The sequence below is a fragment of the Ovis canadensis genome, chromosome 5 (genome assembly GCF_042477335.2).
Source record: "Ovis canadensis isolate MfBH-ARS-UI-01 breed Bighorn chromosome 5, ARS-UI_OviCan_v2, whole genome shotgun sequence".
NCBI lineage: Eukaryota > Metazoa > Chordata > Mammalia > Artiodactyla > Bovidae > Ovis > Ovis canadensis.
The window spans coordinates 22420353-22444660 of record NC_091249.1 but is presented as its reverse complement, the minus strand read 5'-3'; the positions used below and the strand labels follow the sequence as shown (position 1 = coordinate 22444660).

The 24308-nt window shown below is 44.2% G+C and overlaps 1 protein-coding gene across 3 annotated transcripts in view; it reads right to left on the bottom strand.

Moving 5' to 3' along the window:
* BRD4 (bromodomain containing 4) overlaps positions 1 to 20103 on the bottom strand; it is an 87615-nt gene extending 67512 nt beyond the window's left edge. For all 3 annotated transcript variants that reach the window (XM_069590731.1, XM_069590732.1, XM_069590733.1), the window contains exon 1: positions 20005 to 20103. The gene's annotated coding sequence lies outside the window, so the exon portion shown is untranslated. The remainder of the gene's footprint in view (positions 1 to 20004) is intronic.
* Between the last annotated feature and the right edge of the window lie 4205 nt (positions 20104 to 24308).

Below are 24308 nucleotides of genomic sequence, written 5' to 3'. Positions count from 1 at the left end.
CTCATTCTGTAGCCAAGGACACTGATGTAGAAGAAATCAGACTTTTACATGAGGTCACCAAGCCAGCAAGGAATTCAGAGGCTACATGATTCTTCACCCTACACCGCCAAATCATTTCCTGACGGATGAAAGGCAAAACCTGATCAATTTTAGAAGATGGTGGCCCAGTGGCTAAGAATCCACCTTGCAATGCAGGGTATGTGGGTTTAATCCCTGGTCAAGGAACTAAGATCCCACCTGCCTGGAACAACTAAGCCTGTGTGCCACAAGCACACTGCACACACTGAGTGCCGCAACAAAAGATTCTGTATGCCACAACTAAACACTGATACAGTCAAATAATATTTTTTTTAAAAGATACTAAAAAGTGTGTGTACGTGGTGGTGGTGGTAGAGATACCAAACTAGGAGGAAATATTTGTAAAATGTACTATCCACAAAGATCTGGTACTCAAATATAAAAGAACTGCTGCGAATCAATTTTAAAAGATAAACAAGCTAAAGAAAAATGAGCAAAAGTCAGAAACAGGTTATTTCAAACAAATGCAATAAACAAACATGAGAAGATGCTCACAGCTGAGTTAACTTGCAAATATAAGAAGTCTGTTAATGTCAAAATGTTGGTGAAAACACGGTGCAACATCTTCCAATGTGGGAAGGTAAACAGATGCACCTGCTTCTTTTTCTTAAGTAATCTGGCATTAAGGCATCCCTGAGGGCCTCGTAATCCCACTCCCAGGGCACTTACTTGAGACAACTAACTGCATACCCCTTGGATGCACGCAAGCATGCAGGAGAACGCTAGATAGCAAGAATGCTTATTAATAGCACCTCTTCCACCCTTCCTTCCCTGTTCAATAAAAGCAAATCTATTGACCTAATGTCCACCAACAGGACTAAACTGTGATACACTCACACTTAGGTGAAAATAAATAAGTTACCCAGACAGCTACCACAACACGGATGAATTTTAAATGAAGAAGTGGCAGAAGTCTGCAAATGGTATGCAGCATTGATAACAAAGCTGAAAAACAAGACTGAACAACATACAGTTCAGCAATACAAGCAACTGAGACAAAGTATCAGATGGTCTCCTCAAAATTCAGGGTGGGGCAAGAAAATGTGTAGGGAAAGGAACACAATGGAACCAGAAATGAATGAGGTAGTCCCAGGTCCCCTGGAGGTGGAAAACAAATTAGAATCATTCAAATTTAAAGTGAAAACCACTGCAGCTTTAATCAGTATGACTACAGTATCTTCTGTGCAATCAGACCACCCCAGAGTAGGCAAAAGCAATGCTCTGCTGTCCCCGATTCTCCTAACAGTAGGGCTACTTGATACCAGACAAATCTTCACCATCTCCAGGCAGGTGGAGTGCTGCTATCATCCCATTTTACTGATAGAGGAACAGAGGCGAGAGGTCTTTGCCAGATCACTGCCAAAATTTGTTGAGTCCATTTTCAGCTTCAATACCATCAGTCACAGCTCATCTGCTCACCTCCTTAGGTAGTACATTCCATTTTCAGCATGCACTAATGGTCAGCATAAAACACATCGGAGGTACAGAGAACGTCAGCTAAGCAGAAACACTTAGTGACTAGCTCACTCCCTTCCCAGGACAAGAAATGACACTGGCAGTTTAACAGTTAAAAAAAGTGACTTCAAAGTTACTGCTGGTTTCAAAACTTGATGCAGTCTGCATAAGATCCTTATGAATCAAGTCTGCATCCTCTGTCCTTGACTAGAAGCTGTTTGGCAACACGTACAACAAGATGGATTCTGAAACACATCTTTATATTCAGATACGCATGTGTGCCTATGACTAAAAACCAGGAGGGAGTGTGTGGATGGGAACCCTCACCCCAAGATCCCAACACTGTATTATTAAAAAAAAAAAAAGACACTACTAGACTAAAAGTTTACAGAAAGTGAGTCCATTAAACACTTAAAATTCAACCTCTTTGAAACATCGTGCATCCAGGTGCTTCACACGCATTCAGAGTCACCTTGTACCTTCTGTGTCACATGACAAGACTCATCTGGGTGGAAACAGCCTTCATAAACATTGAGAAAACAAAGTATCCTGCAGTTGCTGGTCAACTCACAGATCAGAAGAAAGTTTAAAAAAAAAAAAAAAGACAAAACCTGAAAACTACTTAACTTCTGCTAGGTTTAAAAAGCTATGATCAAAAAATTATTCCTAAGTGCCAGCAAGGATAAGGGGTTTTGCAGTCCTCATACATTGTTGATGGGAATGTAAAATGGGGCAGCAACTTCTGACAACAGTCCGGCAGCTCCTCAAAAGTACATATGATGCAGAAATACTACCATAGCTATACACCCAAGAGAAAGAAAAACACAAAAACTTGCAAATGAATGTTCACAGCAGCATTATTCCCAAGAGCCGAAAGGCAGAAACTAAAATGTTCATGAACTGATGGATAGTCGTATTCATAACGATATAACCAGATTTTCTGAAAACGGTGGCGGGGGGGGGGGGGGGGGGGAGGGAATCTAAGCTGCTTCCTTTTGGGGGAGCAAATTGTCTAGCTTATTGCACTCCCCTCTGAAGGAGATGCTTGGTACTCAGGAGGCACAGGGATGCAGGATGAAGCAATTCAAGTTACCCAAGCTTGGGACTTCTCCAGTGATCCAGTGGTCCATCTTCCAAGACAGGGGAAATGGGTTCCATCCCTAAGATCCCACAGGTCATCGGGTAACTGAGCCCCCAAGTCTCAACTACTGAGCCACATGCCACAAGAGAGAAGCTTATGAGCCGCAAGGAAGATCCTGCATGCTGCAAGGAAGATCCTGGGTACTTCAACTAAGACCCAACACAGCCAAAAATAAATTAAAAAATTACTAAAGTTGTCCAGGCTTAAGACACAGAACACTGAATGCAGAGACATGGTCTGCTGAGACTGGTGCTATAGGTACCTCTCAACTCTGATATGTCTGCTCATGAGTTGGTAAGGCCCTCCCACTTACAGGATTTAAAAAGTAAGCTGCTCTGGTCACATTTTGAGGCAATGCATGGAGAAATGCTCAATTACAATAATTCTGTGAGTCTTTTTAGGGTTCGACTGGTTGAAATCAAGATACAAGTCACGGAAAATATAGCCAATATTTTATAATAACTATAAATGGAATATAACTGTTTGAAAGTGTGAATTATGTTGTACACCTGAAACATATAATAATGTGTATCAACTATACCACAATTGAAAGAAAAATACATCCGTCAAACCAATTGCTGTGGAAAAGGCTGTCTTGGTACTTTAGGGGTTGAGAAGCCAGGGCTGTGGGGTAACTGACAGACCCTGAGAAACCAAGATAGGGTGGGATCCATTTCAATTTTAACCAGTCGCTTCTTTTAGGATGTCCTGAAAGACAGCTGGCTGAATACCACAGTGCCACCGCTTGAACCATCTCCTATACCTTTTGACCATTTTTCATAGCTGCCTGATAAAAATCCCCCAACCACAAATCAGTTTCACAGCAAAATTAGAACATGAGAAGTTTAGTCCTCTGCAAGCTTGTTTCAAGTTCTAACTTATTTTCAAAATTACAAGGACTTCCCTGGTGGTCTAGTGGTTAAGAATACACCTTGCAATGCAGGGGACATAGGCTGGATCCCTGGATGGGGAACTAAACCCATGCACTGCAACCAGCCAGAGACCGCATGCCTCAATTATGGAGCCCACCAGCCGCAATGAAGATCCCACATGATGCAACAAGGACCCATCAGATAAATAAATATTTAAAATAGCCAAGAGATAAAAGCAATTTAAATGTCCATCAACAAACAACTGGATGGATAAAGAAAATGTGTATATACAGTGGACTAGTAATCAGCCTTTTAAAAAGTAAGGAAATAATAAGGAAATAAATGCTGGCATTTATGACAACACGGATGAACCTGTATGACATTATGCTCAATGAAACAAATCAGTCATAAAAAGCCAAATACTGCATAACTCCACTGTATGATGTATCTGAAACAGTCAAACTCTTCTTAAAAACAGAAAGTAGAATGTAGTTGCCAGTGGCTAGGCAGAGAGGAAAGGGGAGAGTTTCAGTGGCTATAGTTTCAGCTTTGCAAGATGAAAAAGCTCTCAGGATCTATTGCACAACAATGTACACATAGTTAACACTATCGTACACTTACAAACGTTAAGATGGCAAATTGTCTTATGCATTTTTGACCAGAAAAAATAGGTAGATGGCGTCACTGCTTCCTCAACTCTAAAATGGAAATACGGCCCTTACAAGGCTTGTGTAAGAGCCAACAAGATGCAACAGAAAGTGCTCGATAAACACTATTAACTCTGAAAATATTGACGTTTCACAAGCTGTAAACTAGGAAACATGTAAAACCAAAGGCAGCCCGCTAGCAACAGCTCAGTGGGTGGGTTCCTGCCCACCTTGCTCGGTGGATTCACTCCAGGTGGACCCACCACCAGCACCTTCTGGAGTCACAGCTCCGTCTTCAGTCTCTGCTTGAACCTTAGTTCACATTCTCCACACACAGGAAATGGGGCCAAATGACCCAGCCCTGCCCCGAAAGGTCACGAAAATGAGAGTGGAAGGGAAGATGACAGGTAAAGCAAATTCCAAAGAGGAATGGGGGATTTTCTAGGCTATAAAGACAGGCAGAGACTAGAGAATATGATCTTTTCCAGGTTAACTCCAGGATGAATAGTTTCCAAAGACAAAGACCTCACCCTGATGAGGGCTAATTCTCTGAGTTCTCATCCTGAACAGGCTTGGCTCTGAAGTCCAGGCCCTTTCTGGGATTCCTCTTCCAACCTCCTAGGGGTGGGGGAGAGGAACAGAGGAGAAATTTGCCTATCCATCAATCAGGATTCAGTCCCCACTATCTTCTCATCTAAATGCTGGCCCCAGGTCCTTCATTTCCACCCCCCACAGCCCCAGGGAGACTTCTCTCACCTTCCTGACAATTGCCCAAAGCCTCCAAGTCTGGCAAACCCTCCCCGGAATTCTAGAACTGCACATCCACCTGCCCACAGGCCAATGTTAACATAGATACCTGAAAGCACCATGGGACTAAAATGAGTCCAGCTTCTCTAACATCTGTCAAACCGAGCACAATTGGTAGTCTTCCAGCCACTTTCAAGGCCTTATGTGCCACATTAGTGTAGTATTCACACACTAAATAACCCAGAAAACAAATGTTTCTATGACTGTATAAAGTTCCACTGGAGAGCACTGCTTTGAGTGGATTGCCTTTCCCTTCTCCAGGAGATCCTCCCAACCCAGGGATGGAACCCAGGTCTCCCGTATTGTAGATGGATTCTTTACCAGCTGAGCCACAAGGGAAACCCTAGAAACTGGGCAGATCACTGTAAAATAAGAATGCTCCAAACTGGACCCTAAAATATGGAGGGAGTACATAAGCAGCAAAGAATCAAGCCATGGAATTGGGCAACGGTCTTGGGACAAAAGCCAGGAGCTCACAGTACCACAGGATGGGAATTTCAATTTTATCCTATATGCAATTTTAGAGTTTTAGAGCAACAGAATTATGCAGCAATAAATCTATTATATTTTGATAATGTACTGAGTTGGGGAAAAAGTTCCTTTGGTTTTTAAAGTAAAACTAAAAGACATTATCCATTTTCACCAAGAACTTTATTGAACAATGTATTCGCCATTTTGTTCTACTACCTTTTGCCACCTTTCAGGCAACTTTGTAATTCCATCTTCCCAAAACTTACCTTTTTTGAGCAAAGAACTGTTTCAGGTGCCTTTTACAGTCAACCAGGGAATTTAATTTTTTTCCATTAAGAGAATTTAGAAGGACCAAAATAAATGGACATCCAAAGGTCCAATGTGTGGTGAGCACAGCAGACAAATCAGAACTTCCCAGACAAGCTGTAACAATTTTTGCCTAATCACCAAAGAAACATGTGGTCTTGCATTATCCTGATGGAAGATTATGCATTTTCTGTTGATTAATTCCAGATGCTTTTCTTCAAGTGCTGCCTTCAGCTAGTCTAACTGGGAGCAGTACTGGTTAGAAATAATTGTTTGATTTTCCAGAAGGACCATAGACACATCACCGAACTTTGGTGTGGTTGTTGGTTCATTTCGTTTGCTCCACAATCTTTCATTTCACATTACTGTACAGTATCCACTCTTCATCGTCTATCACAATTTGTTTTAAAAAACAACATTTTTGTTACATTTCAGTAGAGAAATTGTAGGCGGAAATACTGTCAGGAAAGTTTTTTTCTGCTTCAGTTATGTGGAACCCAAACATCAAAGTGATCAACATAACCAAAATGGTACAAAAGATTTTCAACGCTTGATTTGGATATTTTGAGTATATCAGCTATTTCCCACGTGGTGTAACGTTGATTGTTATTCTCCACTAATGTTTCAATTTGATTGCCAGCAACTTCAACTGCTCTACCCAACTATGGTGCACCATGCAGTGAGAAACTTCCATCGCAAAGCTTCGAAAAACACTTTTGACACAGTCAGTCACAGCACCTTCTCCATACACTGCACAAATCTTTTTGCTTTTCAGTTGCATTTCTGCCTTTCTTGAAACAATAAAGCATAATATGCTGAAAATGCTGCTTTTTATTTCATCTTCAATATTAAGATGACTACACAAAAATTAACCAATTTCATTAAATTTTTTTTTTTTTAATGCATGCTGATATGACAGGCGTCACCATACAATCCAACAAAAGTTGTTTCGGATGACATTAAAGACAGCTAACCACTACTACAGCTATCTTATGGAAAATAGCAAATGAACCTTTTGGCCGACCCAGTACTTTCTAACTAGCTTACTAGTCAAGTTTTGCAGGGAATTTGTTTAACATCTACTATTTTCTCTTGACTGGATATTTTTTTCTCAGATACTCAAAGCCAAACCTTTATTTAATGAGATCATTTGTCATTTTACAAACTGAAAGAAAAGTTTTAAAAGTAAAATGAAACATCTATTTCTTCAAGGCACACTTGTTAAATGAATTACCATCGTTCTAACACTGGGTTGCTGCTCACCACCAAAGAGAGTAAGATCTCTGAAACACCTGTCTCACTCCCTCAAGCCCCAATCACATTTTAAATGTAATGGCATACAAACACAGGAGACACTTTTACTCATCACTGAATCCTCACTGCACATACAGAATACTGAACCCAGTACCTGATTACGCAGGAAGTTCCATGCACACACGATGAAGGAATCGTCCAAGTCGGCAAGTTTGCTTCCAGCAGGAAACTCCTTGTAAATAAGAGTGCCTAAGTGGGAAATAAGCACCCAAGAGCTGGAATTCAATTTCACCCTGCAAAAAGCAGAGCTCAGAGACTGTGGAGCTCACAGTAATCATAAGAGATCATCCAGCTCACACCAATTTAACAAGCCTGGATGGAGTGCCTGGGCTAAAGGTGACACTCCAGCTTACTACTCCCCCAAAATTCCTCTTCTGTACTCGTACTTCCACTGGAGTATCAAGGGGAAAATGGAGGTGAAACCAAATCAAAGCACTGGTGGAAACCTTTTGAGGGTGCAGCTTAATTCCACTTGTTTGAATTTCCTCATGAGACTCTTCAGGAGAGTGGCACAGAATTCTGGATGAAAAGATCTGTCCAGTTAAAGCAATGACCCTCCTCTGATAATTCTCTGCCATGCAGACTGTCTCGTTTGCTTGCAGCACTATCCAGGTCTCCATCCAAGCCTCAGCTATCCTCACTGACAGAGCAGCCTAAACATCAGTTCTTTTCCAATGTTCACAGCTGGACGGACTCTTCCTTCCAGGACTGCCTGGCCTGTACCTCTCAGAGAGTACTTCCAAGATCTACCTTATGCTATTAGGTACCATTCCAATTATCTGCATGCATTACATTCCTTCCTCCCTAGTCATGAACACTTGGGCTCTAGAGCCAGGCCTTGACACTTAACAGCAACCCTGTCCAAGTGACTGAGCTCTCTGGACGTCAAATTTCTTACCCGTAAGATACAAATGATACCAGTACCTATCTTCAGAGGACTTTAAGAATACAGAAGGTCTTAGAAATTCAACATACAGTACACCTGGCACACAGTAATCACTCAAATATTCACTAAAATGGAGTGACCATAAACGGATGCACAAGCTCCATCTGTGCAGGGGAATATAGTGGAGAAAGGGAAGTGATTCACCCTGCAGTTCCATACATGAAGGCTGACTCAGACAGCAAGCAGAATGAGTTCTGTTCAAATCTACCACTTCAGAATAGGCCAGCAGTAAGAAACAGACTGCAGCCATGAAATTAAAAGACGCTTGCTCCTTGGAAGGAAAGCTATGATCAACCTAGACAGCATTTTAAAAAGCAGAGACATTACTTTGCCAACAAAGGTCCGTCCAGTCAAAGCTATGCTATGGTTTTTCCAATGGTCATGTATGGATGTGAAAGTTGGACTATGATGAAAGCTGAGCGCCAAAGAACTGATGCTTCTGAACTGTGGTATTGGAAAAGACTCTTGAGAGTCGCTTGCACTGCAAGAAGATCCAACCACTGTATTCTAAAGGAAACTAGTCCTGACTATTCATTGGGAGGACTGATGATGAGGTTGAAACTCCAATACTTTGGCCACCTAATGCAAAGAACGGACTCGCTAGAAAAGACCCTGATGCTGGGAAAGACTGAAGGCAGAAGGAGAAGGGGCCGACAGAGGATGAGATGGGTGGATGGCATCACTGACTCGATGGACATGAGTCTGAGTGAGATCCCGGAGTTGGTGATGGACAAGGAAGCCTGACACGCTGCAGTCCATGGGGTCGCCAAGAGTCACACAAGACTGAACTGAAGAAACAAAAAAAAGGCAACCCACTCCAGTATTTCTGCCTGGAAAACGCCATGACAGAGAGAGGAGCCTGGCGGGCTACAGTCTATTGGGTCACAAGAGTTGGACACGCCTTGGTAACTAAACAAGAAACAAAGATTTATTCAGAAAAGGTATTTCTACCCTTTGAAGGAAAATCTGTTCATAGGCAACTACTTGCTAAAAGTCCTTTTCACACAGAGTCAATGATCAAAGATTAGCAACTGTCAAGGTGAACAATTCGGGGGCGGGGGTGTTTAAAGAGCCATAGGCCAAAGAAGTACCCAGCTCTCACAAGTGTAAGGGAAGGGTGTTCAGATGAGCTCCCAGAGCAGAGGCCCACAGGTGTCCTGAGAAATGACACTGAGGACAGGCAAGCTAAGAGCAGGCTATCAGCTCCAATGTTAAGAATTCAAAACTGCACTCCTGGGATTACAAATATATATGAGCTATTATCTTGAAACAGATGAACATGAAGGTGGTGTTATTTCCAGACAACTAGTCTGTGAGCCCAATAGTTTCCTGGAATCAAAAGCAAAATGAAGACAAATATGCAAACTTCACTACTTAGTCGTTTTTTTTTTTTTAATATAACTGAAAGCACTTCAGAGCTAAATAACTTTAAATGAAGATTATGAATGAAAACAACCTACACATGTAACTCAACTGGGCAGAGCAAACGAATTCATTACAGCCAAAGACCAACAGAAAATGAATGGGGGAAATATCCATTAGCACATATAAATTTAATTCAAACTTTAGAGATTAGGGGAGAGTAAAGAGGTTTTGTGGAGAAGGCGATGGCACCCCAACTCCAGTACTCTTGCCTGGAAAATCCCATGGACGGGGGAGCCTGGCAGGCTGCAGTCCATGGGGTCGTGAAGAGTCGGACATGACTGAGCAACTTCCTTTTCACTTTTCACTTTCATGCATTGGAGAAGGAAATGGCAACCCACTCAAGTGTTCTTGCCTGGAGAATCCCAGGGATGGGGGAGCCTGGTGGGCTGCCATCTATGGGGTCACACAGAGTCAGACACGACTGAAGTGACTTAGCAGCAAAGAGGTTTTGATATTGTTAAAAATAGGACAACAGGCCCAAAATGAGCCCCATGTCAACAAACCACAGCTTAATTCATTTCTACTCTTCCAGAAATGAATCACCTGGTCAGCACTAGTGAGGTAATCTGCCTGACAGACCCCTGCCATCCCTAAAAAGAAAGTGACCTTGCCACAAGCAATCTGTTTTTCGGCGGCCTAGTTTCCCCCACCACACTCTGTCTTTCCTCTGTACAGCTCCATGGGAGCACCTCCCTATCTGCTAGACAGGATGCTGCCCATTCACAAATCACTGAAGAAAGTCCCTAAGATCTTAAAATTTACTCCACTGAATTTTTAAAACAATATGCACTATATTCCTAGAAGTAGTAGTTATTTTCCATCCTTTGACAACTCTGCCCCAATTACAAAGCATGAATTATTCAAGTTAATGACACTGAATTTCCCCTTCCTTCTACCAGACAAAGGATTTGGAAGAGAGAAGAATGGTATCATGCACACCACCTGTGCAGCATGTTTCAATCCCTAAGCACAAATATATCACGCTGAAGAATGGTATTTTCTCATCCCACAAGCTCTGTCTCCCTCAGTTTGCAGGTTCAAATGCAAGCATGGAAAAAAGGCCTCACAGCTAAGAGGAGGCGCTAAGCCACACAAGGGACCATAGCCACGAGTCTTTCTAAGTCTATCCATATCCAGCACAACCAAATGATCAGGCTAGCTAGTAGGCCACTGATCACCTTCTGCAGCAAAGGCTCCAAGCCAACACCAAATCTTGGAAACAGTTTTATGAACAGCAGAAGTTGCTTCAGTGAAGAGCCCTAGAACAAAAACGTTCCTTCATCTGCATCCACTGCAATAGGCCCCGTCTGGCATTTTGAGACATTCCTCATACCCAAGAAAGAGAACAAGCTGAAAAAGAGGCGTGTAGAAGGCCCCTGGGCAGATCTGCACCACAGCTGACACAGGCTGACAGCTCTGTGAAAGTCTCTGGAGGATTTTCGACAAAGATAAACCAAAATGGGGGCTCCACATTGTTTCCTAGGGTCATAAAAATTGCAAATGTTTGGAAAAGCAGGATACACGCAAAAACAAAAGTCTTCGAAATCATGAAGGGTCATTTAATAACAATAATTTCTCAATCTCAAAGTAAACTCCAGGAAATTCATTTTAGTACATGCTTCTTGGATGGGCTCTAGGGTTCTAAGAAATGCCTCTACCCCTAACTATTCAATGTTCACACATACGCATTTTTCTGGAGAAAGGATCCACAGCTTTGTCACCCTTTCAAAGGGACCTCCAACCTCCCCTTAAGTTAAGAACTGATGCTCTAATGAGAAGCAGAGCTGATCTATCCTTGGCCACTGGATCCTCAATTATTTTGAGTCCCTTAAAAAACTGAATAAATCCAACAGACAGAACTGTAGGAAGATGATTACTCTAGCAATGTTTAACACTTGTTTTTGATTATGGAAATCTGAGTAAGCTTTCGGTAATACTAGAGGAATGCCAAGTAGCAGACTTTACAAGAATGTAAGTATAGAAACAGCTTAACAAATGGCAAAATTACAAATGCAGTTTTTGTGTGGACAAAGATGAATTCAGTCTACTGACAGACACAGTCTCCATTACAATTTCATTCATGAATGCATATGCTGATGTTCACCTACCTGGTCTCTTAACCCAGTCTTCCCCTGCACTTCCTTCCATGTTATAAGCGTATCTCAGCCCTGTGCTTTCTAAGGGCTGTTTACTGATCAAATTAGGCTCTATCACCAGCGGCTGGAGTCTTCTTGCCCCACCAAGAGACTACTGAGACTTGGCCTGACTCCTCCCTGAGTCCCCACAGCAAACTCCTCTGTGCCTGAACCTGGTATAAATCATGTCTTTCATTTAATTCTGGACCAAGGATTTGGAATACCCACATCCTTAACTATCTTCACTTTATCCTTTTTCTTGAGTAACTCGTTATAAGCTGATTGCAGCTAATTCTGGTTTTTATGACCAAGTATGGAAAATCAACTTCCCTTCAGCCATCCAAAATTTACTGCTTCAAAATAGGGGATACACTCTACTTCAAACATAAAATGTAGACTGTTCAAAAAAAGTATCCCATCTAGCATGACTCACAATGAGGAGCAAGATGCTGCTGGGGTTACCACTGGAGGTGAGCAAGTGGAGTGCAGAGATGAATGAATGTGTTATATTCAACTGAGGTGGCTTGGCATTCCCACTCTGAACATGGTCAGGGATGGGCAATGATCCAAGCCCATGTCTTCTGTCATCAGAGCACTACTGGGGAAGAATCACTCTTGACCTTGAAGTCAGGATATCAGAGATAAAAAACAGTTCTGATGTCCCTATTTGAGTCCCTGATTTCAGCTGTGCCTGAGGTCCACTCTAGACTTACTACATCAACCAGTAAATTCCATTTTGTTTCAACAAATCCCGTTTTGTTTCATGTTTGTTATTGATACCATAAGTAAGTAGCCAATATAGCCATTTCCTTAAGAACTAACATCTTGCTTGATTAAAAAGTTGGAAGGACACTATCTCAAGGGTAAAAATAACTTGCCCCCCAACACACACACAAACTACTCTTTACATATTTACTGTTTTGCTTGTTGCAATCTGCTGACAGCCTTCCCCACATGCCTCCTCCTCAACTTCCCCATCCCACTCTACCCTCCAAAGAGTTTCTAGCAAGCACAGCACAAGGAAGAAAAGAAACTAAAGACCAGTGCAGTTCACATGCTACTAGAAAGCATATCCAGGACAATCACTTTGGGCAAATGGTAAAGAAATAGATGGTAAAATGACCATCAAAAAAAGAAAAGAAAAATTCAGGGTACCTACAGTTAACAATGAGTGGTATCTAAAACAAGGCTATTTCATACTAGTCTGAAAAGATTCACAATAGGAAACAGATATCGCCATGTACACAATACACAGAATCACAGCAAAGGTTTTATGAAATACCCTTGAATGTGTAACACCCTTTGACATTTCCTTCTTCTCCCCCCTTCAACAATGATTGCAACCTACTAAATTCACTTCATAAACCAGAATTTGAAAAACAAGACCCAAAACAAGACTTACTTTCTCCTAAAACCTAGACTGTGGTCAAAGTTCACTGGAGCCCAAATCTATTACCTCATTTTACATATGAGGTATCGATTTTACATATAAGCTATGGTTTTTCCAGTAGTCATGTATGGATGTGAGAGTGGGACGATAAAGCTGAGCGCCAAAGAACTGATGATGCTTTTGAACTATGCTGTTGGAGAAGACTCGAGTGTCCCTTGGACTGCAAGGAGATCCAACCAGTCCATCCTAAAGGAAATCAGTCCTGAATATTCATTGGAAGGACTGATGCTGAAGTTGAAACTCCAATGCTTTGGCCACCTGATGCAAAGAACTGACTCATTTGAAAAGACCCTGATGCTGGGAAAGATTCAAGGCGAGAGAAGGGGACGACAGAGGATGAGATGGTTGGATGGCATCACCAACTCAATGGACATGAGTTTGAGTGAGCTCCGGGAGTTAGTGAGGGACAGGGAGGCCTGGCGTGCTGCAGTCCGTGGGGTCACAAAGAGTCGGACACGACTGAGCAGCTGAACATATGAGAAACTGAGGCCTGAAGGATGCACCTTGTCCGAGGCAGGCACACAGCAGATCCAGAGTCCCGCCCAGCTCCTTCCTCTCTCCCTCTTGTGAGCGGAGGCACCGGCTCGCACAACGGGCACTGGCAGGTTCACACACCATGCAGTCCTCTGGTTTCAACCTTCAGAATTTGCTCACCCGAAATATATGTTTCCTCAAACATACTGGGAAATGTTTTAAGTGTAAAATCCCCCAATTTATCTTACTCTCTCTTTTATACAAAATAATCTCAAAGCCCAACTCGCCTGTAGGCATGTATATGTTACTGCCTGGGGTATGACAACTGGGGATGTTAGCCACACACGAAGACACAGAAACTACGAATTCCTGTTTCTAGAAATTGCATAATACCAAGCCCAACACCTCTTCCTGACGGCACTTCCACAATGTGCCAGTGTCTCTTGGCATGACAGCAACTAGAAACAAATAGTTTCAGCCTTAAGTGCACACCAAGACAAGAGAAGTGACCACAGGCACAGTGAGGCCTGCTCAGCTATTCTTGAACCCCTTCGGCAGAGCAAAAGCAGCACTCTCCCCCACCCCAAACAAATATAGTACAAGTCAGAGACCCCCTTCCCTTCCCCATCTTAGTACAACCCAGATGCCAGGCACCCCCATCTTTTGTCTACCCAGTCAATGCTTAAACATACAGATCCTGTTTTACCAATAAGGAAACTGAGGTGTAGGGAAATTATGTAACTTGCCTGAGGCTGAGGTCAAGGTCAGAAGGAGGTGGGGCTGGGGCTGATCCCCCGACAAGGACTCCACAGTTCTCCCTTTTCAGTACACAGCTCCACCCAAGCCCAACTCTGCTAGCCATAGCGCAAAGTCCTGAAACTTCCTACATTGAGAACAGGCCAACACTTGTCAAGGAACAGATCACAGAATAACCTATACCTAGGATGACCTTTAAAAAGCCTTTATTTGTAAGTATGTCACAGATCAAAAAGAAGAAATGCATATTCATTTAGGTGCTCTTAATTTTCAGTTAAACGCTCCTATCTGATCAATCTCTGAAAAAAACAGACTCTCCAATTGGGTTTCACACACAGACACACACACAACGCATTCCACATGGAACTGGATCCTGATAGCCCCCAGTAAAGCTGACTGGCGTTGACTGGTTTTCTTCTGGCCAACAGGCCCAGAGTCCATCAGCAGGGACTTAACCTCCCAGCCAGGAACTCCACTTTCCTGGACCACCACACAACTGCCTGCCTCCTTTTCCAAGGAGTCCCTGACTTGTGATACAAACCTTCCTGGAAACCAGAATCCTTTCACTATGTCCAAACATCAACATACTTTAATTCAGAGTCAAAATAGGCAGGGAAGGTATAGAAAGATGCTGTGCTTGTGCTTTGGAAAAACTTCCTCGACCAGCAACTTTGGACGACTGTTGCCATTGTTCACATAACTGGGTTTTAATGAAATGGTTAAGTTTCATCTTAGGACTGAGAATACACTGGACCACCTTCCCCAGCTGGATCATTTCTCCAAAACTATGCACCCAACAATATCCCAGGGTCGGAACCCCCAGAACTTGCTGAATTTCCATTAATCCCATTACCCTCCACTTTTAATCTCATTATCAGCTAAAGACAAATCCTCACTTAAAAAATCCAATCCACACTTTAAATCACCTCCCCCACTGAGCTCTACTCAAGACTTCACTCGAAGGAAGACACAGGACAGAGGGGGATCTGAAAGGCGCCTCACTGATCTTGGTATCACCTGATGACACAGTGTCCAGGCATGTCAGCTGGCACATCTTCCAAACCTTCAGCTGCTCTCCTTTCTAATACCTGGCTACCTCTCCCCACTTCTATTCTTCACCCCGGGTAATGACAGCAAATAACCTTAAGAGAGCACCACCTCACTTTACCCTTAACTAAAAGATAGACAAGTGAAGTTTGGGGAAGGTTGAGTGACAGGCTGAAGGTCACACAGCAGGCAACAGGGCCAGGATTCAAACAGTATCAGTCCTTGGAGCAGGTCAGCAAAAATGAGACAGGATTGGATGCCAAGAGGCTGTTCAAGCCTTCCCCAGAGCATTCATATTACACTGGACTTCTATCACAGAGTCAGGAATTCTGAGACCTGATTTCAGGAAGCAAAGGCCAACTCTGGGCAGGAGAGAAGAAAGGTCAAAGAGCAAGATCTCAGAGACACTTCTGCTTCTCAGAAAGCTTCACAGAACACAAAGACCACACTTGGGTTTTACCTAATTGCTATTTGTTGGGGGTTGGGGGACTGTTAAGAGCCTCATCCTTATAAACAAGACACTGTAAAGTTTGATTGGATAAAAAGAAAGTCACAGAACTTTTCCAGAAAACTAAATTGTACCAAGTTTCCAAAAACACATCCCCTCTGGTCTGGTAATTTCATTTCCAGATATGAAAAAAGGGGAAAACTTGAAAATCATGACCAGGAACAGCAGAATTATGGTATGTTCACATAATAGAATTTTAGACACCCACTTAAAATAGAGCATTTTGGAAATGTTCACAGTGTAATATTTTTTGAAAAGTTAAGCACAAAAAACCCTTACAATCTCTTTTGCAGATGATGTGGACCAACCAGTGTTATTACAGGACAGATGGACAGATGGCTGCTTTGCCCTAACTTTGAGACTGAACTCACTCTCCATCTATTTCTTTAGAATGGAATACATCCCCTGATTTACACTGGGAGACGTGGATGCAGTTTAATCAAGTTTAATCAGTTGAAGCCTGTTTGGACTCAGGGAAAAAACAACCCTAAGTGTTTTCAAACACTTTACAGCAATGGTACAAGTCAGGGGTGCACCTTCCAGACTGTTCTCTGTGCCTCATCAGCACTTTGCACTGTTCTCTAACAATTAAAATTAAGAAATCAAACGGGGATCAAAGCATACAGACTGTACCACAGGTCAACGTGCTGACATCCTTGTACTTCCATTCCCTGTTCTTTTAGATGGCTACACCACATTCCATTAAGATTTTTTCTTTTTTAACCCCCTCCATGAAAGCACTAGAAAAATCACTGCAATAAAAAGTCATTGAGCATGGTTAAGTGCCATGATCTAGTAATTCCACTCCTAGCTATCCACCCAACGGAAATTAATACAAAACATCCACACAAAAATTTGTACGTGAATGTTTGGAGCAGCACCATTCACCATAGTTCAATAAAGTGGAAACCCAAATACCCATCAACTGAAGAACAGAGAAATAAAATGTGACATATGCATAGAAGGAAACAGTATTCACTCATAGAAGAAATGAAGTACTGATTCCTGCTACACCATGCAAAACCTTGAGAACATTACACCAAGTAACAGAAGCCAGACACAAAAGGTTATATATACTATACAATTCCTGAAATATCCAGAATAGGCAAATTTATAGACACACAGAGTACATCAGCAGTTGCCATGGATTGAAGGGATGGAGAGTGCCTGCTAATAGGGATCTCTTTTTGGAGGGATGAAAATGTTCTAAAATTGGTTGTGGTGGCGGCTGCACCATTCTGAATATACTAAAACACCACTGAACTGTACGCTATAAATTGGAGAACTATCATTTGTGAATTGTATCTCAATGAAGCTATTACAAAATGACTAAAAGCAAAACAGCAAGAGTTTACAATAGTATAATGCTCACAATACACATAATTTATATCCAATGAAAGGGGGTAAATTATATGTGCCATAAAGAAATCATTGTGCAGATATCTTTTTGTCTTCCTTTATAAATAGTAGGAGCTCAAAAAATCATCGATGAAACAGACTGGTCAATTACGTGAAATCAGGACTCGATGCTTTTTTTAAAAAAATTATTTTTACTGACAAAATGAGATTCACATTAAGAAATGCTACCCATACTTAACATTACCCACTTCACCTCCCTCTTAAAATACTTTTCCCAGGTCAGGACTGAACCACAACCCAAACCCACTCACCACATTTCAAACTGCAAAGTGGGAAATGTGCAGTAGACACTGCATGGAGGCAACTGCGGGCCATGCTGCTTCGACTATTAATAAGTTTACCACAATGAGAGACCTTAACGTTACCTTAGTTAAAATTCACATTCCCTGAAAGTAACTACTAATTATACCCAGTTAATATTTTATTGATTTAAGAAAAATTATTTGCATTTGTTATTATGGGCATGCCAAATTCTTCAATTATCTCTCCAGTTTATTCACTCAAAGAATATTACAGCTGCTCTTCAAAGGTGCTGAGGATACACTAAAGAATAAAAATAGGCAAAGACTGGCAAACAAAACCCTGCCCTCATAGAACTCACATTCCAGTTTTTTGTTTTTAAAGTACAATTTAACGAAATTTTATTTAACAAACTCATGTCTTATGAATTAAATGTCAGCATCAGCAAAGAATCCCAATTCTCACCTTGCAAATGTCCAGTCTTTTCTAAACACTAAAAATCACAAAGATTTATTAAACATCAGCAGCAGTTTTCAATGACAGGCCCCTTTTCCCAAGTTTTACAGATGTGCCTGGAACATAAAGACAAATGCGTCTACAATTTTATTCAAAATCAGAATTTGAAACGTTGATACAGACAACGTCTATTGATACAGACGACGACAGTGGGCTCTCAGAGCAGATTTAGCAGCCCAAGGTCTTCAAATCATCGAAACCAAGTGGTTTTTACTGAAAATCTAAATAAACACTCCAATCTCCCTCTAAAATTCATAATCTCAAGTCATTCAATAACCTGAATTGTGTAACACGAAAATACTGCATCTCCTCTACCTCCAAAAGCAAAAGTGCAATTTAGTTCAAAGATCACAACAACTGGCTCAAAAGGGTAACTTTTGGAAACAAAGTCTAAATTCCATTAAACAATTCAATAATTTAGTGGAAATTTTACAAAGCGGCCAATGATTCTCTTGCACTTCTTGAGTAATATTTTTTCTCATCACCCTCTCAACCAGGGAGAGTAGCCTTAAAGACACTTCAAACAGCCAACCCATCCTTAAAATGCAGTCACTTTCGCGTTCTAACTTTCATCTGTTGGCAAAATTTCTTATCTTCAGCAATTTGGTTGGGGCTGAATTCTAGCAAGATGCACACATGTGGGTTCACGTCCTCAGATAAGACAAACTAAAACCATCTTAAGAGACTCACTCCACAGCTTGAGCCCTTAAATACTGTTTCCTACTAAGGTTAAGTGGGTATGGCAGGTAACAGGGAGCAATGCATTTGTTTCAGATCACACTTCTCTCGATTTGGTTGAGGGAAATCATCGGAGAAGTTTATCTTTCCCAGGTTGAAGACCGCGGAGAGAACAGGTTAGTTACCTAAAACCTTGGTGGAAAGATAAACCCCATCCAAATTCAACCAAAAATAATGTTTTATCATATGACTGGCAAGGTCATAAAACAGACTGTGCCATCCAAAAACTTCTTGAGACTGGTAACATACTCATAAATCCTACTGGTAATTCCTTTCTTTACAACCTCCAAGAACTAAATCCCAAGTACCAACAATTTAAGGAACCTGACAGCCCCATTCATAGAAATCTCCCAAACATTATTACAGCACCGAAGAGCCACTGGCTTAGAGGTACTCTGATGGTCTTTGTAAACAACGGGCAGGGAAAACCCTCTTGAAGGTAAGCAAAGGCACTTTAATTCTCATGAGGCGCAGACTCCAAGAGGTTACTTCTTGCATCCAGCACACATATAAAAAGCAACCCAAGGGCCAAGACCATACACAGGACCAGGTTGCACAAAACGTTAAATGAGTAAACAAAAATAACACTTCAAAATACAAATGCGTGATCTTGAGTAAAAGAGAGGTCAGCCACACAGTAAAAGCACATGACTCATCCACAGGCCTGAACACAAGTATCTGTACAGTCCACTACACCAGAGTGGGATTTCCCATCTTCATCCAAGCCTGGGCCTTAGGGGTATCTCAGTCGGGAGAAGTTGTGCTATTTCCGTTTTGGAGGGGAGGGTCATTTTATTTCGCTGAATCACAACTCCCCCATATCCCCACCCCAAACCACCACCACGCACAATACTGCAAATAGACGAGACGGTGGCCAAGGACGCCAGCGAGCACCGACCGAGCAAAACAAAGCACCCAGTGAGGGGCTGCTGGGCCGGGAGTGGGTGGGTAAAGGGAGCCAGGCTCGCCCCTCCGAGCACGGCTCCTGCCCCCAACGGCCTCTCTCCGGGTAGGTGTACGGCGGCAGACTCCTCCCTCCACCTGGAGACCAGCTCCGTTCTCTGCAGAGCTCCGGGGGACAGTCCGGAAGGTGAGGAAATGAGGGCGGGGGCGCGCTGCCCCGGCCTGAGCCAGAGGACCAAAGCTCCAGAGGGCGGGCGCGTCGGGCCGCCCCACGTGAACACCGGGGCCGAGGCCGCCCTGGGGACCGCGGCCGGGAACAGTGGCGCTCGTGACCACCACGCCGGGCCCGGACTTACCCGGGCCTGGCGCACCGCGGACTCCGCGGCGGCCGCTTCCTCCTCCTCCTCCTCACTTGACAAAATGGCGGCGACAGGAAGTGCCGGGCGCCTCGGCCCGCCCCCCGCCCGCCCCCGGCCACCCGCCCAGCCGCTGCGCCCGCGCCCCCCGCCCGCGCCCCTGCCCGACCGTCCAGCCGGAGCCGGGGTGAGGTGGCGCCAACGGCGGGGCGCCCGCGAGCCGCCCTGCCGCCCCGCCGCCAACGGCGCAAGCGGCCCTAGCCCGGCGCGAGCGGCGCGGGGACGCGGGAGGCCCGCAGGCCGGAGCCCGCGTCGCCCCGGCCTCCCCGCCCCCGCGCCGCGCCGATGGCGTAGCTCCTGGCGCACCAGCCCCATTACGCAATGCAGGTTACGCGAACCGCGCCGCGGGCCCCAGCAGGCTGCCCCGCGCCGTCTGCTGCCCCGAAGGGCACCGGTCCTCACCTGAGACGCTAGGCCGCACGCCGCCCCCGCCGGCCGCCCGCCGCCGCCCCCTCCTCTTCGGGCTGCCTGCGCGGCGCCGGGGCCCGCCCGCCGCTCCGCCGCGCTCACAGGCCCAGCTCGGCCGCGGGCACTGCCGGCAGCCGCCGCCGCCGCAGCCCCCGCTTCGGCTCCTCGGCTGCGGGAGAGCAGAACAAACAGCCGTGCCGCCGCTGCCGCCGCCGCCGCCGCCAGCGCACTGACGTCACCGCGCACGCTGCGCGCGCGGTCACGCGTTGCCGCCGCCCGGCGTGCGCGCCCCAAGCCGTGACCAGCGGGAGCGAGCTTAAGCGAGCTGGTGGCGGGGCGGTGAGTGGGAAAAGCAGGTGCTCGCAGCCCGCGGAGAGATGAGACCCCACCACCGCCCACCCTCCCACACCTCACCCCAGACCAAGGGTGAGGGCTGACAAGAGATTTTGCACACCTGAGATAGGGGACCGCTCCGTCGGAGGGAAGGAGCCTCGCAGACCGAGGAAGGAGAAATCTGGAGGAGAAATCTCAGACCGGGAGAGAGGACCTCTCAAACCGAGAGGGGAGATACTTCAGACCGAGAGGGAACCTCCCCCAGACCGTGAGGCGACCCCGAAGACCGAAAAGGATACACCTCAAAATGAGAGGGACCTCACAGACCGAGAGTTGGGATCCCGAAGACGGAGAGGAAACACTTCAGACCAAGCGAGGAGACCTGCAGGCTGAGGAAGGGGATTCCTTGGACTGAGGGAGGGAACAGTCGGAGGGAAGGCTGAAAGTTGAGCCTGAGGGAAAACATCTGAAAATAGAGGGAGACGTCCAAAAATTTAAGAAGGGATTGATGACAGGCCCTCAAAGAGAGGGAAGACACTGAGGATAGGCTCCACAAACTGATGGCAGAGGCCGGGAGAGACACCTGCCTGAGGGAGGCCGCGCTGCAGGGGAGGCTGAAGGGTGTTGGAGGAGGCTGGAGTAGGGTCGGGCTTGAACGTTAAGAGAGAGCTGCGATGGGGGCGCTGGGGTGAGGGAAGGCAGATGGGAGAGGAGGCTGTTAGCAAGGCTGGGCTGGCATCTTTCTTGGCTGGCTCACCAGCCCACTGGGATCTAAGGACTGGAAGGTATCAGACTCTATGCTTAGGGCGCTCTCCCTGCAGTTGGCCCCCAGCTGACCTCCTTCTCATCCTTAAAATCCAAACCACAAGCCAGCTCCCTAAAACGAAGAGATTAGGTTTAGGTTGCTTACAGTTTAATGTGGTAATCCTAAAAATTTTCAAATGAAGAGCCATAACCTCTTTTCCCCTTTTGCCCTTATTATCACTCTTTTAGCATTTTAAGTCCTATCTTTTAAAAATAGCAAACTCAGTTCTTCTAAAATGTCTAGGAAATTTTAAAAAATGCCTGATGTCCCCTTTTTTCAGAACATATTGATACACTAGGATAGCAGTCAAATAGTTTTGTCTCTCTTATGGGGTTTGCTCCCCTGAGAAACCTGTATGCAAGTCAAGAAGCAACAATTAGAACCAGACATGGAGCAACAGACTGGTTCCCAATTGGGAATGGAGTACGTCAAGGCTGTATGTTGTCACCCTGCTTATTTAACTTATGTGCAGAGTATATCATGCGAAATGCTGGGCTGGATGAAGCACAAACTGGAATAAAGATTGCCGGCAGAAATATCAATAACCTCAGATACGCAGGTGATAACACCCTTATGGCATGAAGTGAAGAGGAACTGAAGAGCCTCTTGATGAAAGTGAAAGAGGTGAGGGAAAAAGCTGGCTTAAAACTCAACATTTAAAAAGCTAAGATCATGGCATCCGGTCCCATTTCTTCATGGCTACTGGCTCGATGGACGTGAGTCTGAGTGAACTCTGGGAGTTGGTGATGGACAGGGAGGCGTGGCGTGCTGCGATTCATGGGGTCGCAAAGAGTCGGACACGACTGAGCGACTGAGCTGAACTGAATAGATGGGGAATCAATGGAAACAGTGACAGACTTTATTTTCTCAGGCTCTAAAATCACTGCAAATGGTGACTGTAGCCATGAAATTAAAAGATGCTTGCTCCTTGGAAGAAAAGCTATGAACAACCTGAAAGTGAAAGTGAAGTCACTCAGTCGTGTCCGACTCTTTGCAACCCCATGGACTGTAGCCTACCAGGCTCTTCTGTCCATGGGATTTTCCAGGCAAGAATACTGGAGTGGGTTGCCATTTCCTTCTCCAGGAGATCTTCCCGACCCAGGGATTGAACCCAGGTCTCCCACATTGTAGGCAGACGCTTTACCATCTGAGCCACCAGGGAAGTCCAACCTAGATAGGATATTAAAAAGCAGAGACATTACTTTGCCAACAAAGGTCCCTCAAGTCAAGGCTATGGTTTTTCCAGTAGTCATGTATGGATGTGAGAGTTGGACTATAAAGAAAGCTGAGCACTGAAGAATTGATGCTTTTGAACTATGGTGTTGGAGAAGACTCTTGAAAGTCCCTTGGACTGCAAGAAGATCCTACCAGTCCATCCTAAAGGAAATCAGCCCTGAATATTCATTGAAAAGATGGATGCTGAAGCTGAGTCTCCAATACTTTGGCCACCTGATGCAAAGAACTGACTCACTGGAAAAGACTCTGATTCTGGGAAAGATTGAAGGCTGGAAAAGGGGACGACAGAGGATGAGATATGCTTGAATGGCATCATTGACTTGATGGACATGAGTTTGAGCAAGCTCCAGGAGCTGGTGATGGACAGGGAAGCCTGGCATGCTGCCGTCAGTCCATGGGGTCACAAAGAATCGGACACGACTGAGCAACTGACCTGACTGATAGGGTTTGCTCACTCTTCACTAAGGTCAATTATAAATTAATGATAGGTCCTGGGCAAAGTAAAGACTTAACTTTTGCCCTTTATTTTAACAAAGCATGAAGTAACAAACTATTATATATCAGCAACAAAGGAGGTAATTGTAACAAGTTCATTAATAAGGTTTATTCTAGTACTATATTACACAATATTGAAATTTGTGAATATCTCTGGCTCCTAATGTCACATACCTGGCAATTTGCAGAAGCTGATGAGAAATGGAAAAAGAATAGGAAAGTACACAGGGATAAATGAATATGGAGTAACAAACTTTTTTAAGAAAAAAAAGACAAAACAGAGTATATCCATTTAAAGCTCATCTTCCCATAGTAGCCTAGTTGCATTATCTACTTAATTTATTGTTGTTGCTGTGAACATGTTTTGGGAAGCATTTGGAACTGCCAGTTTGCAAGTCACATAACAAAGTCTTTTGTTACACTTCATTTTAGACAAAACCATAATATCTAGCTTGATTTACTGGGCCTTACTACAGGGCTTTTGGCTATGACTGGAAGTCAAATCCAACCTGAAGAGAATTTATAAGCTGTGAAGGCAGTCCCAAAAGCTTTGTCCAAAAATCTTGTAGGAGAGCAGTGTCTCACCCAACATCACACGTTTACACACATTAGAACTCAGATCTCATGACTCCATGAAGGCTGCGTTCTCTAACTCAGGAATTAACTCTTTGTTGTTGTGGTTTTTTTTTTACTTGCCTAGTGCACTTTGTGGGACCCCTACCAGGGATCAAATTTGTGCCCCTCCTAACCCCCAATGAAAGGACAGAGTCCTAACCACTGGACTGCCAGGGTACTCCCAATAAATGTTTTCTATAAAGAGCCAGGTAGTCAATATTGAGGGTTTGTGGGCCATGCAATCTGTGTAACATAACCAGTCTTTGTAGCTCTGCCATTGTAGTACAAAAGCAGCCATAATTTACACTCATTTGTTACACTATGTTCCAATAAAACTTTATGGATACCAAAA